The following is a 13124-nucleotide window of genomic DNA, read 5'->3' as shown; positions in this document are numbered from 1 at the left end:
ATGCAGGGGTCAGCGATAGCGGGGGCGGCAGATTAGGGGTTAATAAGTGTAAGGTTAGGGTGTTTAGACTCGGGGTACATGTTAGAGTGTTAGGTGCAGACGTAGGAAGTGTTTCCCCATAGGAAACAATGGGGCTGCGTTAGGAGCTGAACGCTGATTTTTTGCAGGTGTTAGGTTTTTTTTTCAGCTCAAACAGCCCCATTGTTTCCTATGGGAGAATCGTGCACGAGCACGTTTTTGAGGCTGGCCGCGTCCGTAAGCAACTCTGGTATCGAGAGTTGCATTTGCGGTACAAATGCTCTACGCTCCTTTTTTGGAGCCTAACGCAGCATTTGTTTGAACTCTCGATACCAGAGTTAAATTTATGGTGCGGCCAGAAAAAAGCCCGCGGAGCGTTAACAGCCCTTTTACCGCCAAACTCCAAATCTAGGCCATAGGATGCACTTTACCCATTTCTTTCTCTTTCAGCAAATGTTTAATATTAGCTCCAAACAGATATGTAGCATGTCCTAGCTTAAATGTGCAGATATAGGATGCCATTTACCCATTTTATTTTTCTATAATCAATTTTACGATATTTGTAATATTTACATTTTGTCATGTTCATTATTTATAGGTGATTCTGGTTACATGAGCCAACCATGGCTCATTACGCAATTGCATAACCCCACAGATGAGGCCCAGGAGCGCTACAATCGGGCGCACAAGCGGACTAGGGCTGTAGTGGAGCGGATGTTTGGGCTCCTCAAAATGCATCTAAGATGCTTGAACAGGTCTGGAGGAGCCCTCCAATACAGCCCTAGGAAGGTGGCAAAGATCGTTATAGCCTGCAGCGTCATTCATAACATAGCTCAGCGGGCTGGTATGCTGCAGGCTGTCCAGGTGCCCTGAATCATCCTCCAATGTGAGGAGGACAACCCAGTTCTAGAGGGGCCATTCTGGATGAAGGGCTCAATGTCAGAGCGAACATAATCAACCGCAACTTCAGACGGTAAATACTATAAGTTATATAGGAGCATTGTGAATATGTGAGAATTTTAGAGAAATTAAAGTAGAGAATTGTGCAAACATGTTAGGATTGTTTAACAAATGATTATATCAAAATATTTTTTTTTTTCTTCTTATAGGTGATTTATACATCAGATGATTCTGGCATTGGCTCCTGTAATGACGTTGCCAACTGATGTTCAAAGACAATATCAGATGGTAAGTATACATAATGTATGGCCTGGGGGTGGATTTTGCACAATGATCCATCATATGGTATATAATTAGTTTCAATGTATCATTTAGTTCAGAAATTATTATATTTTTACATAGTCACAAAAGGATACTCGAAAGCACATAATATTGCCAAAGTTAGACATCAGAGGTTAGTCTGCACAATGTCTGACTCAGCTTCACACTTGATTGATAGAACATAGCTTACTACGCTTAGTAAGCTATTGATCTAAATAGTTTAGGAAATAGGTGGGGGGATGCATAACCATGTCACACATTTTATTAATGATTTTATTTACACTTTATTTTCCATTAGGGAGATGACTTCATATACAGACTGAAAGTGAAGAATACCAGACTGAAAGTGAAGAATACCAGACTGAAAGTGAAGAATACCAGACTGAAAGTGAAGAATACCAGACTGAAAGTGAAGAATACTAATGTGATCATGTCTTGTGGCATTTTTTTTTTTTCAAATTTGCTGAATTGCAAAACCATACAAAGACACGTTCACATGGTAAGTGGACACAATTATCTTGAACAAGACTGGGTATTCTGGATACATCTTATGGGAAACACTTATGGTTCATCATTTTTGTTTGTTTATTTTTAGATGGTATTTCACAATCATCTATTTTGAAAATGATGAATAGGACACATAATGAAGATATTTCTCTTGTAAGGTGTATCCAGTCCACGGATCATCCATTACTTGTGGGATATTCTCATTCCCAACAGGAAGTTGCAAGAGGACACCCACAGCAGAGCTGTCTATATAGCTCCTCCCCTAACTGCCATATCCAGTCATTCTCTTGCAACTCTCAACAAGCATGGAGTTAGTAAGATAGAAGTGGTGAAATGTAGCTGTTATTTTGCTTCAATCAAAAGTTTATTATTTTTAAATGGTACCGGAGTTGTACCATTTTGTTCCAGGCAGAAAAATAGAAGAATCTGCCTGTGATTTCTATGATCTTAGCAGGTTGTAACTAAGATCCATTGCTGTTCTCACACATGACTGAAGAGAGAGATAACTTCAGCGGGGGAATGGCGTGCAGGTTATCCTGCTATGAGGTATGTGCAGTTAAGATTTTTTCTAGAAGATGTGAATGCTAGAAAATGCTGCTGATGCCAAATTTATGTAAGATAAGCCTGAATACAGTGATTTAATAGCGACTGGTTTCATGCTTACTTTCTGAATTAATACTCTTTTATATTTACAATATAAAACGTTTGCTGGCATGATTAAATGTTTTTATATATACTTTGGTGATAAAACTTTATTGGGGCCTAGTTTTTTCCAAATGGCTGGATTAAATTTGCCTAGAAACAGTTTCCTGAGGCTTTCCACTGTGTTACTATGAGTGGGAGGGGCCTAATTTAGCGCTTTTTTGCGCAGTAACTTTTACAGACTGAGACATCCAGCTTCCTCCAGGAGTCCCCTGAATGCTATAGGACATCTCTAAAGGACTCTTAGGCTTTCCAATATCATTTGTTGGGGAAGGTAGGCCCACAGCAAGGCTGTGGCAGTTTGGTGTGACTGTTAAAAAACGTCTATATCGTTTTTTTTTATCCATTTTTTGAACTAAGGGGTTAATCATCCATTTGCAAGTGGGTGCAATGCTCTGTTAGCTTATTATACACACTGTAAAAATGTTGTTTGATTTACTGCCTTTTTTCACTGTTTTTCAAATTCTGACAATTTGTTTCTCTTAAAGGCACAGTACCGTTTCTTATATTTGCTTGTTAACTTGATTTAAAGTGTTTTCCAAGCTTGCTAGTCTCATTGCTAGTCTGTACAAACATGTCTGACATAGAGAAAACTCCTTGTTCCATTGTGGAACCCCCTCTTAGAATGTGTACCAAATATACTGATTTCACTTTAAAAAATAAAGATCATATTCTGTCTTTAAAAAATTTATCACCAGAGGAATCTGACGAGGGGGAAGTTATGCCGACTAACTCTCCCCACGTGTCAGATCATTTGACTCCCACTCAAGAGACTCACACTCAAATGGCGCCAAGTACATCTAGGGCGCCCATAGCGTTTACTTTACAAGACATGGCGGCAGTCATGGATAATACACTGTCAGCGGTATTAGCCAGACTACCTGAATTTAGAGGAAAGCGAGATAGCTCTGGAGTTAGACGAAATACAGAGCATACTGACCCTTTAAGAGCTATGTCTGATACTGCCTCATAATATGCAGAAGCTGAAAACGGAGAGCTTCTTTCTGTGGGTGATGTTTCTGACTCAGGGAAGATGATGCAACCTGATTCTGATATCTCTACATTTAAATTTAAGCTTGGACACCTCCGCGTGTTTTTTAGGGAGGTTTTAGCTGCTCTGAATGACTGTGATACAATTGCAGTGCCAGAGAAATTGTGTAGACTGGATAAATACTATGCAGTGCCGGTGTGCACTGATGTTTTTCAAATACCTAAAAGGTTTACAGAAATTATTACTAAGGAATGGGATAGACCAGGTGTGCCGTTCTCTCCCCCTCCCATTTTTAGAAAAATGTTTATAATAGACGCCACCACACGGGACTTATGGCAGACAGTTGCTAAGGTGGAGGGAGCAGTTTCTACTCTAGCAAAGCGTACTACTATCCCTGTCGAGGACAGTTGTGCTTTTTTATATCCAATGGATAAAAAGTTAGAGGGTTACCTTAAGAAAATGTTTATTCAACAAGGTTTTATCCTACAGCCCCTTGCATGCATTGCTCCTGTCACTGCTGCTGCGGCATTCTAATTTGAGTCTCTGGAAGAGGCTTTACAGGTAGCGACTCCATTGGATGACATACTTGACAAGCTTAGAGCACTTAAGCTAGCCAATTCTTTTGTTTCTGATGCCATTGTTCATTTGACTAAACTAACGGCTAAGAATTCTGGTTTTGCTATCCAGGGGCGCAGAGCGCTATGGCTTAAATCATGGTCAGCTGACGTTACTTCAAAGTCTAAGCTGCTTAACATTCCCTTCAAGGGGCAGACCCTATTTGGGCCTGGTTTGAAGGAGATTATTGCTGATATCACTGGAGGAAAAGGTCATGCCCTTCCTCAGGATAGGTCCAATTCAAGGGCCAGACAGTTTAATTTTCGTGCCTTTCGAAACTTCAAGGCAAGTGCGGCATCAACTTCCTCTAATGCATAACAAGAGGGAACTTTTTCTCAGTCCAAGACGGTCTGGAGACCTAACCAGACCTGGAACAAGGATAAGCAGGCCAAAAAGCCTGCTGCTGCCTCTAAGACAGCATGAAGGAACGGCCCCCTATCCGGTAACGGATCTAGTAGGGGGCAGACTTTCGCTCTTCGCCCAGGCGTGGGCAAGAGATGTCCAGGATCCCTGGGCGTTGGAAATTATATCCCAGGGATATCTTCTGGACTTCAAGGCTTCCCCCCCCCAAAAGGGAGATTTCACCTTTCACAATTATCTGCAAACCAGATAAAGAGAGAGGCATTCTTACACTGTGTACAAGACCTCCTAGTTATGGGAGTGATCCATCCAGTTCCAAGGAAGGAACAGGGACAGGGATTTTACTCAAATCTGTTTGTGGTTCCCAAAAAAGAGGGAACCTTCAGACCAATTTTGGATCTAAAGATCTTAAACAAATTCCTCAGAGTTCCATCATTCAAGATGGAGACTATTCGTACCATCCTACCTATGATCCAGGAGGGTCAATACATGACTACAGTGGATTTAAAGGATGCTTATCTTCACATTCCGATACACAAAGATCATCATCGGTTTCTCAGGTTTTCCTTCCTAGACAGGCATTACCAGTTTGTAGCTCTTCCCTTTGGGTAAGCTACAGCCCCAAGAATTTTTACGAAGGTTCTGGGGTTGCTTCTGGCAGTCCTAAGGCCGCGGGGCATAGCAGTGGCCCCTTATTTAGATGACATCCTGATTCAGGCGTCAAACTTCCAAATTGCCAAGTCTCATACGGACATAGTGTTGGCATTTCTGAGGTCGCATGGGTGGAAGGTGAACGAGGAAAAGAGTTCTCTATCCCCCCTCACAAGAGTTTCCTTCCTAGGGACTCTGATAGATTCTGTAGAAATGAAAATTTACCTGATGGAGTCCAGGTTATCAAAACTTCTAAATTCCTGCCGTGTTCTTTATTCCATTCCTCGCCCTTCGGTGGCTCAGTGCATGGAAGTAATCGGCTTAATGGTAGCGGCAATGGACATAGTGCCGTTTGCACGCCTACATCTCAGACCGCTGCAACTCTGCATGCTCAGTCAGTGGAATGGGGATTACACAGATTTGTCCCCTCTACTAAATCTGGATCAAGAGACCAGGGATTCTCTTCTCTGGTGGCTATCTCTGGTTCATCTGTCCAAAGGTATGACCTTTTGCAGGCCAGTTTGGACAATTGTAACGACAGATGCCAGCCTTCTAGGTTGGGGTGCAGTCTGGAACTCCCTGAAGGCTCAGGGATCGTGGACTCAGGAGGAGTCACTCCTTCCAATAAACATGCTCTTCAGGCTTGGCCTCAGCTAGAGACAATGAGGTTCATCAGACTTCAGTCGGACAACATCACGACTGTGGCTTACATCAACCATCAAGGGGGAACAAGGAGTTCTCTAGCGATGTTAGAAGTCTCAAAGATAATTTGCTGGGCAGAGATTCACTCTTGCCACCTATCAGCTATCCATATCCCGGGTGTAGAGAACTGGGAGGCGGATTTTCTAAGTCGACAGACTTTTCATCCGGGGGAGTGGGAACTCCATCCGGAGGTGTTTGCACAATTGGTTCATCGTTGGGGCAAACCAGAATTGGATCTCATGGTGTATCGCCAGAATGCCAAGCTTCCTTGTTACAGATCCAGGTCCAGGGACCCCAAGGCAACGCTGATAGATGCTCTAGCAGCGCCTTGGTCCTTCAACCTGGCTTATGTGTTTCCATTGTTTCCTCTGCTCCCTCGTCTGATTGCCAAAATCAAGCAGGAGAGAGCATTGGTGATCTTGATAGCGCCTGCGTGGCCACGCAGGACTTGGTATGCAGATCTGGTGGACATGTCATCTTTTCCACCATGGACTCTGCCGCTGAGACAGGACCTTCTACTTCAAGGTCCTTTCAACCATCCAAATCTAATTTCTCTGAGGCTGACTGCCTGGAGATTGAACGCTTGATTTTATCAAAGCGTGGTTTCTCCGAGTCAGTCATTGATACCTTAATTTAGGCACGAAAGCCTGTCACCAGGAAAATCTATCATAAGATATGGCGTAAATATCTTTATTGGTGTGAATCCAAGGGCTACTCATGGAGTAAGGTCAGGATTCCCAGGATATTATCTTTTCTCCAAGAAGGATTGGAGAAAGGATTGTCAGCTAGTTCCTTAAAGGGACAGATTTCTGCGCTATCTATTCTTTTGCACAAGCATCTGGCGGATGTCCCAGAGGTTCAGGCATTTTGTCAGGCTTTAGTTAGAATCAAGCCTGTGTTTAAACCTGTTGCTCCACCTTGGAGCTTAAATTTGGTTCTTAAAGTTCTTCAGGGGGTTCCGTTTGAACCTCTTCATTCCATAGATATCAAACTTTTATCTTGGAAAGTTCTTTTTTTGGTAGCTATTACCTCGGCTCGTAGAGTTTCCGAGTTATCTGCCTTACAATGTGATTCTCCTTATCTGATCTTCCATGCAGATAAGGTAGTTCTGCGTACCAAACCTGGGTTTTTACCTAAGGTGGTATCTAATAAGAATATCAATCAAGAGATTGTTGTTCCGTCTTTGTGTCCTAATCCTTCTTCAAAGAAGGAATGTCTATTACACAATCTGGACATGGTTCATGCTTTAAAGTTTTACTTACAAGCTACTAAAGATTTTCATCAAACATCTGCTTTGTTTGTTGTCTACTCTGGACAGAGGAGAGGTCAAAAGGCATCGGCAACCTCTCTTTCTTTTTGGCTAAGAAGCATAATCCGCTTAGCCTATGAGACTGCTGGCCAGCAGCCTCCATAAAGGATTACAGCTCATTCTACTAGAGCTGTGGCTTCCACATGGGCCTTTAAAAATGAGGCTTCTGTTGAACAGATTTGCAAGGCGGCGACTTGGTCTTCGCTTCATACTTTTTCAAAATTCTACAAATTTGATACTTTTGCTTCTTCGGAGGCTATTTTTGGGAGAAAGGTTTTACAGGCAGTGGTACCTTCCGTTTAAGTACCTGCCTTGTCCCTCCCTTCATCCGTGTACTTTAGCTTTGGTATTGGTATCCCACAAGTAATGGATGATCCGTGGACTGGATACACCTTACAAGAGAAAACATAATTTATGCTTACCTGATAAATTTATTTCTCTTGTGGTGTATCCAGTCCATGGCCCGCCCTGTCATTTTAAGGCAGGTATTTTTTATTTTTAAACTACAGTCACCACTGCACCCTATGGTTTCTCCTTTCTCTGCTTGTTTTAGGTCGAATGACTGGATATGGCAGTTAGGGGAGGAGCTATATAGACAGCTCTGCTGTGGGTGTCCTCTTGCAACTTCCTGTTGGGAATGAGAATATCCCACAAGTAATGGATGATCCGTGGACTGGATACACCACAAGAGAAATAAATTTATCAGGTAAGCATAAATTATGTTTTTGAATCAAATTGCCTTTCAAAGACCATACATCCAGGTTAGTTTGCACAATGCATGCTATTTAACAATCATAGGAGGAATAATGTTCAAAAAATTCATAATATATACATGTCCTGTTTTCTTTTTTAAGATATGATGAGTCCACAGATTTCATCCTTACTTGTGGGATATTGCCTCCTGGTCAACAGGAGGAGGTAAAGAGCACCACAGCAGAGCTGTATAAATAGCTCCTCCCTTCCCTTCCAACCCAGTCATTTGCCTGTGTTAGTGATAGGAAGAGGTAAAGTGAGGTGTTAGTTTAGATTCTTCAATCAAGAGTTTATTATTTTTAAAATGGTACCAGTGTAGTGCTGTTTTACTTAGGGTGTAGCCGTATTCCTTGTCAGCCTCTAGAGTAAAGCTACAGGTGGCTTTAAAGCAATGGGAACTGGTGAAACTAATCCTTTCACTGCGCCTCCCATGCTGATTGCTGCCCTTCTGACAAATGGTCTTAGACATGCTAACTAAGGCCCTACATGTTTTCACAGGATAACAGAAGTGTGAGGGATTCTTGACCCTGTGAGAGATCATGCTGTCGCTCAGCTTAAAGGTATGTGCAGCCTTTTATTTTCTGGGAGATGGATTAACTCAGAACAGGCTGGACGTTTTCTTATTACCTGATATATGGGGATTTTTTAAATTTATCCCTATAAGTTCTCTCCCTATTCTGTTATTTTTTGGCATAACATAATATTCTGCATAAAAAGAGGAAACTCAGGTTCTGGTCAGGGCGCTGGGGACATTTATTCCGGTGTTGACATGGATAGTGTGTACTACAATTGTGTACTGTGTGTTTTTACTCAAACAGGTTTAGTGGTCAGATGGGGCAGGCCAGAGTTGGATCTCATGGCATCTCATCAGAATGCCAAGCTTCCGAGATATGGGTCCAGGTCAAGGGATCCCCAGACCGAGTTGATAGATGCCTTGGCAGTGCCTTGGTCTTTCAGTCTAACTTATTTATTCCCTCCGTTTACTCTCCTTCCCCGGGTGATTGCTCGAGTCAGACAGGAGAGGGCATCAGTGATCCTCATTGCTCCTGCGTGGCCTCGCAGGATTTGGTATGCCGATCTGGTGGACATGTCATCTCAGCCACCGTGGAAGCTCTCATTGAGGAAAGACCTTCTCATTCAGGGTCCCTTCTATAATCCAAATCTAGTTTCTCTGCAGCTGACTGCTTGGAGATTGAACTCTTAATTTTATCTAAGCGAGGTTTTTCTGATTCGATCATAGACATTTTAATTCAGGCACGTAAGCCTGTTACTAGGAAAATTTACCATAAGATATGGCGTAAATATCTTTATTGGTGTGAATCCAGGGACTACTCATGGAGTAGGGTTAGGAGTCAAAGGATTTTGTCTTTTCTCCAAAAGGGATTGGAGAAGGGGTTGTCAGCAAGTTCCTTAAAGGGGACAGATTTCTGCTTTATCTGTTTTGTTACATAAGCGTCTGGCAGATGTTCCAGATGTACAATCTTTTTGTCAGGCTCTGACTAGAATCAGACCTTTATCTAGGCCAATTGCTCCTCCTTGGAGTTTAAATTTAGTTCTTAGAGTTCTTCAAGGGGTTCCGTTTGAACCTATGCATTTCATAGATATTAAGTTCTTATCTTGGAAAGTTTTATTTCTGGTTGCTATTTCTTCTTCTCGAAGAGTATCTGAGCTTTCAGCTTTACAATATGATTCTCCTTATCCTATTTTTCATTCGGATAAGGCAGTGTTACGTACTAGTCCTGGTTTTCTTCCTAAAGTTGTTTCAAACAAGAATATTAATCAGGAGATTGTTGTTCTTTCCTTGTGTCCTAATCCTTCTTCCAAGAAGGAATGTCTGTTACATAACTTAGATGTAGTCCAGGCTTTGAAGTTCTATTTACAAGCGACTAAGGATTTTTGTCAATCGTCTTCCTTGTTTGTCGTTTTTTTCAGGGAAATGTAGGGGTCAGAAAGCTACGGCTACCTTTCTTTCTTTTTGGCTGAAGAGTATCATCCATTTTGCATATGAGACTGCTGAACAGCAGCCTCCTGAATGAATTATGGCTCATTCCACTAGAGCTGTGGCTTCCACATGGGCATTTAAAAATTATGCTTCTGTTGAACAGATTTGCAAAGCTGCAACTTGGTCGTCAATTCACACTTTTTCCAAATTTAACAAGTTTGATACTTTTGCCTCAGCTGCTTTTGGGAGGAAAGTTCTTCAAGCAGTGGGGCCTTCAGTTTAGGTTCCCTGTCTTGTCCCTCCCTTTTCATCTGTGTACTATAGCTTTGGTATTGTAATCTTTTTAGATCACTTAATTTAAAAAAAACTTTTTATTATTTTATTAAGCTTGTGTTAGACACACTAATTTAGAATAAGATCACTCATAAGAAATAACATTAGGTTATGGCATTCACATTCACCTTATTATTTTAAAAATTAAGTAACTGTCATATTATAACAGGTATTAATTCTAATTTTCATCACAGTATATTATTGTAATTCACCTTAAGATGGAGTATCGTAGTACCTAAAAAAATATGTGGGAGAAAACTGGATCACAAAAGATCTATTAATAATAAAAAGAACACAAAATCTACCTTAAATAAGATATGGACAAATCCTAATATCTAAAAACCTTGAGCCAAACAACAATCTAAAAATGGAAGTATTCTGCGAATAAGAATAGATTGTCAACAAAATATTTTTGAAGTCCGGATTAAAATAAAAGCTAAATACTCAGCAGGTATAACATTTAAATAAATGGATTGAAACTAGAGTTTGTGAGCATATATAAAATGCAGTTACATATAATTCCAAATATAATTTCTGATTCATTGTAGGTAATAGGTGTAATAGTAACTAACTAAGAATATAAGCAATAAAGGATTAGAAGCATATACATTTTAGTTTCAAACTGTTGGTTTTTTTGATTTCACACACAATCCACCTTAATGAACAATACTATAGGAAAAAATTGACGAATCAATGCTATGATTACTTTCAAAAAGAGTCTGACAATTACTGTGGTTCTGTCTCCTTTCTCTCTATTGGTCATATAACTGGCAGGGAGGTGGAGTAGGGAGCCAATAAATAATCGAAACAAAGGCGCGCCCGCACCCTTTGACAAAGTCAGGTTACTGGCGAAACATGTTAGGGGAAGGTGTTGTTTTGTAAATTTTAGCCCGTCTGCTGTTAAATAATAATGGAGGTGTAGGGGTTATTTAACAACTTAAAATTATTAAGGCGTACTGCCATCCCCACACTCTCCGTATTTATATGCATTTTTACCAATAAGTAAACAAGTTGTGATATTTAGTGGTAACCTCTCACAGGTATTATTTGGTAACCTGCTAAATTGGGAATCTCACCGTAGTATTTGTATTCACTTGGTATAGGCCGGTAAGAACCTTAGAAAAATAGTTTATACAACTGGTGTATGCACAGTATAAAATTTCTATCTTCTAATCAAGGTATAGGCCGGTAACCTGTGTGCTCTAACTTAGAAGCGATACCCTCATAAAGGCAAAACCAGCCCTGTAATTATTATTACATTTATTTAAATTACCCAAGGTATAGGCCGGTAACCAGTGTACTCTAACTTAGAAGCGATACCCTCATAAAGGCAAAACCAGCCCTGTAATTATTATTACATTTATTTTAATTACCCAAGGTATAGGCCGGTAAACTGTGTGCTCTAACTTAGATGCGATACCCTCATAAAGGCAAAACCAGTCCTGTAATTACTATTACTTTTATATGTATTACCCAAGGTATAGGCTGGTAACTTGTGTGCCCTAACTTATAAGTGATATCCTCATAAAGACACAAACAGCCCTGTAATCATTATTATATTTATCTGAATCACCTAAGGTATAGGCCGGTAACGTATGTGCTCCTACGTAAATCTGATACTCTCATAAAGGCAAAACCAGCCAGTTTTTATCATCAGAATTACCCAAGGTATAGACAGATAAAAGTACCTATTTATAACTAATAGATCTATGGTGCGGACCGATAATATTACTATCAGAGGAAATATGAAGGTATAAATCAATAATCTACAACAGAAAATATCTACCTATCCGGTAGAATAAAGAATCAAAACATTTAGTGAGTGTTTGGTACACTATGAGTTAATACACAGTTCAAACCAGTGCACACAGATACTTTTGCAATAATAAAAACGTTACAGTCATCTAATTTAGGAGGAAACCAAGGATAATAATACAAGCACTAAGCTTTAAACCGCAAAGTAAATTGTGCCATACAGATTCTAAAGGAACCTGAACCTATAAATGAGACGTGATACTATGCAAACATATACAGTTATTTTATAACTTACAATGTAACATTTAGTTTCATTTATAAGATCTGTGACAGCTGAAACAAAGTTTCAAATTATTCTCTTTGTGTTTGCCTTTGATTGAAAGCCAAATGTTATCGAGTCCCAATAAGACTCGTAAGACTCCTAATTGAATATTAAGGCTAACAGTAAATCCACTAAAATACTCACATCAGTGTCCCCAGTATTCTTTTATATGTTCCCTGCACCCTGATCAATCAGATTACCCGAATTACACACTGAATGTCATTTCCCAAACGAAAGGATGATTGTATAGTGCAATACTGACATCTAGTGGGGAACAATAAAATAAATCCTATCTGTTCGTGAAAAATAACAAAACTACATGCAACACTAGACGAATAAGGTATACCTCTTCACTATTAAAGACATAAGAGCTATAAATCCTATTATTAGTGGTCCATTGGCTAATTGTACCTACCTGGGTAAACTAAGGACCTGTAAGTCTCATTATAAAAACTAACATCTCTTCAGATAAATTGTCTAATTCTATGAGAATACTGTAAAGGAGTAATAGTGGCAACAGTGATTGTGCCCTAACCATAGGAGTATATTTGACTATTATTATCCGAGTAAAAGAAAAACCACACTACCACACAATTAACTTATATCCTAGGAAAAAGCATTAATTATTGGATTCAAGATTTATTATGCCTCAGAGAAGCCTATCACTAAAGCCCACAATTTACTTGTTACCCATCTATTCCTATTGAGGATTTACTTAATAAAGGCAACAATCTACACAGCAGACAATATTTTTAATAGTTTTTGTCTTTGTGTGTTTGTAATATATTTTAATAACTTCTAATAAAAGTTAAATTTTAATATTCTAGCTCTAAACTCCACCGAGGAGTCTCATTCAAGTCCATATCCTTTCTTATTCTTTCACAGGAATGTGAGTGCTGTTTAGATGTACAATTTTTGTCAGTATAATACTGACATGCTCTAG

The 13124-nt window shown here is 39.9% G+C and overlaps 1 protein-coding gene across 1 annotated transcript in view; it reads left to right on the top strand.

Moving 5' to 3' along the window:
- Nucleotides 1-13124, top strand: part of LOC128647598 (uncharacterized) — a 386767-nt gene that overhangs the window by 276036 nt on the left and 97607 nt on the right. The window lies entirely within an intron of this gene.

This window comes from Bombina bombina, chromosome 2 (genome assembly GCF_027579735.1).
Source record: "Bombina bombina isolate aBomBom1 chromosome 2, aBomBom1.pri, whole genome shotgun sequence".
In the NCBI taxonomy this organism is placed as follows: Eukaryota; Metazoa; Chordata; class Amphibia; order Anura; family Bombinatoridae; genus Bombina; species Bombina bombina.
Note: the sequence above shows the minus strand (reverse complement) of the source record. Positions and strands in the feature narration are given on the sequence as shown.